Raw genomic sequence first — 3,530 nt, forward strand, 5'->3', positions numbered from 1 at the left:
GTTAGCACACACTGTAGGTTGGGGAAGCAGTGATGCCAATAGCCAGGGGACTCACTCTACCTAAGGAGCCACTTGCAAGCATTCATTCATTCTGTCCTGCCATGTCATCTCTTCACCTCCTGCATGAGTGTGAGATTGAACTCAAAGTTGTGAATTTCCTAACAAAAAACTTGGCAGAAGATTGTTTTTATCCAATCTTTGCAGTGCTAACCAAAGCCACCTGAGATCGGAGGGCAGGCGACCTAGTTCATGGTAGAACTTATCATATAAATGATAAGACAAAAAATAATCCCCTGAATCAGGCACCATCCCAGTTGAAATACCCATACTGCTTACTGCTATTGACGAAGAATTAATGCTCTGAATTACTGTCTGAGCAGTAACTACAGATTCTCCAAGAGGTTTAACAGCAATTTTCTTCCAAAAGCATTAGTGAGTTCCTAAACTGAGAGAGCAAAGAACCGAAAGAAAGACAGAGCTGAAGGAGGCAAAAGGCAAAAGTGCTTGAGGAAGGGGAAAGGACTTCCTAAAAGAGAAGTGAGTTTAGCAGAAGATGTTTGCTTACCTCAGCATGTCATCCTGCTTAGAGGTCACAGGCCTCACAGCACTTCTGAGACACAGGCCCCTGGCAGAAGTTCCTAGAACAAACTGCTGCGTATGTCACCAGACCTCTTACTTGTTATGAAAAAAGTATGACCAGAAACATGAAGGCTTTCAGATCCCTTCTCTTATTCTTTTTACTCTCTTGAACACTTATTTTCACTAAACATGTGTCTGCTTGAACACATTTTATTTACATTAAATATATGTATAAGAGATTGACTGTTATTGTCAAAATTCCCACATATATTACTGAAGCAGTGGACTGATATTTGGTAATACTATCTATTTGTCCCTGCCATTTCAATAACCATAAATACCTTCTCCACACATCTGTGTTTAAGTATCTTCTGAAGACTTTAACCACACAAAGTCTTTTGTCTCAGATCTCTGAGAGGAGAAAAGTTTAGAAGAAGTCAAGAGCTGAGATGCTACGTTTGGAGACACAGTAATCACCAGAATAGACACAATAGTCACATAGATTTGTTTAGAGTCATGACACATGCTTTCCCCTTACATAAATCCCACAACTACTTGAGACCACAACACTTTGATGAGAGTACAACTGGTCGGTCATGTTTATCACTAGACATCTATCATTTGTATTTATCTGTTTTAAATGGATTATTTTCCTATCTTGCATAAACTGGAAAACAATAAATAATTTATATTACTTTATAAAGTGCCATTTGGGTGTAGTGGCACATGATTTTACTCTCAGCTAATTAGGTGGCTGATGCTGGGGAGTCATCAGTTTAATGCCTGCCTAGGCCAAAGGTAGGCTCAAGACCAGCCTGTGCAATGTAGTGAGAATGGTGTTCTTTTTGTTGTTGTTGTTGTTTGTTTGTTTGTTTTTAAAACAAAATGAAAAGGAAGGCTTGGGAGGGAGGTCAGATATGAAGTATTTTTCTAGAATGTCTAAGGCCCAGGCTTAGCCTGGAAATAAGAAAGTAAGTGAGTGAATGAATAAATGAATGGGTGCAATAAGTAAATACAGCTAATATAAAAATATGACTTTGAGGCTCTTTGCTCCTCCCTGTTCCAGAGACAGCCACATCTTCTCATGCAGTACCAGTCTAGTCCCATAGACAAGATGGAAAAGGTTGGTGTGAGTGGATTTGGCCGAATTGGGCGCCTGGTTACCAGGGCTGCCTTCTCTGCATTTGGCAAAGTGGACATTGTTGCCATCAATGACCCCTTCATTGACCTCAACTACATGGTCTACATGTTCCAGTATGACTCTCCCCATGGCAAGTTCAGTGGCACAGTCAAAGCTGAGAAAGGAAAGTTTGTCATCAACAGGAAGCCCATCACCATCTTCCAGGAGCGAGATCCCGCTAACATCAAATAGGTGATGCTGGTGCTGAGTATGTCACGGAGTCTACTGGCATCTTCACCACCATGGAGAAGACTGGGGCTCATTTGAAGGGTGGGGCCAAAAGGGTCATCATCTTCACCCATTTGGCCAATGCCCACATGTTTGTGATGAGTGTGAACCAAGAGAAATATGACATCTCCCTCGAGATTTCAGCAATGCATCCTGCACCACCAGCTGCTTAGACCCCCTGCCCAAGGTCATCCATGACAACTTTGGATCGTGGAAGGGCTCATGACCACAGTCCATGCCATCACTGCTACTCAGAAGACTGTGGATAACCCCTCTCGAAAGCTGTGGAGTGATGGCCGTGAGACAGCTCAGAATATCATCCCTGCATCTACTGGTGCTGTCAAGGCTGTGGGCAAGGTCATCCCAGAGCTGATCAGAAAGCTCACTGTCAGGCCTTCCGTGTTCCTACCCCTAATATATCCATTGTGGATCTGACATGCTACCTGAAGAAACCTGCCAAGTATGATGACATCAAGAGGTTAGTGAAGCAGATATTGAGGGCCCACTAAAGGGCATCCTGGGCTACACTGAGGACCAGGTTGTCTCCTGCGACTTCAATAACAACACCCATTCTTCCACCTTTGATGCTGGGGCTGGCATTGCTCTCCATGACAACTTTGTAAAGCTCATTTCCTGGTATGACAATAAATATGGCTACAGCAACAGGGTGGTGGACCTCATGACCTACATGGCCTCCAAGGAGTAAGAAACCCTGGACTACTCACCCCAGTCGAGCAAGGATACTGAGAGAAAAAGAGAGGCCCTCAGTTGCTGAGGAGTCTCTGTCCCAACTTGGCCCTCAACAGTGAGCATCTCCCTCATAATTCCATTCCAGACCCCCATAATAACAGGAGGGGCCTAGGGAGCCCTTCCCACTCTCTTGAATACCATCAATAAAGTTCTGCTGCACCCTCCCCCCATATGACCTTGAAATCCAGATCCTGGTAGAAACAAGGGATGATTTTTTTTTACAACATCGACTAATGGATACCACTACTCAGAAATACTGCAGCTCTTCTGACCCTTCCAAGAGAATGAATAGAAGCACAACGCTATTCGGGGACTAAGAAAGAAGGAGTTAACTGACCTAATGGGCATATCAGATTTACTTATTTAGATTATCTTATGTAGAAATCATATTATACTGTTCTATAAAAGAAAGTTGCCATAGCTCTCTGTCTAGATTAAAAAATGATCAACCCAACTAAAATGTATGTATATTGCATAAAGACCTACTAACAGGGTTTGACACTTGTTTGTCCCCATTTCTCTGAGTGCTAATTAACAGATAATAATGTCTTTAGACAATGATTTGATGCACTTGTAACTTTGATCTTCAGCCAAGTAAGAATGAAGTCCTTTCTAAGTGATCTGATCTCTCCAGAGCGTATAGGACCTTAGTAGACAAAGCACTCACAAGTTACTCTCTTTGAAACTACTGAGAGCTCAGTTGATGAAGAGAATACAATTGTGGGAGAATAGATGTTTCATTCCAATGAGTTTCCAATCTTGTTAAGTTATAACTATTAATTTCCCCTGAATC

At 42.4% G+C, this 3,530-nt stretch overlaps 1 pseudogene; it reads left to right on the top strand.

Annotated features, from left to right (window-relative positions):
* Nucleotides 1–933: 933 nt before the first annotated feature.
* Nucleotides 934–2,901, top strand: LOC108351620 (glyceraldehyde-3-phosphate dehydrogenase pseudogene; annotated as a pseudogene).
* The last annotated feature ends 629 nt before the right edge of the window (nt 2,902–3,530 follow it).

The sequence above is a fragment of the Rattus norvegicus genome, chromosome 7 (genome assembly GCF_036323735.1).
Source record: "Rattus norvegicus strain BN/NHsdMcwi chromosome 7, GRCr8, whole genome shotgun sequence".
In the NCBI taxonomy this organism is placed as follows: domain Eukaryota; kingdom Metazoa; phylum Chordata; class Mammalia; order Rodentia; family Muridae; genus Rattus; species Rattus norvegicus.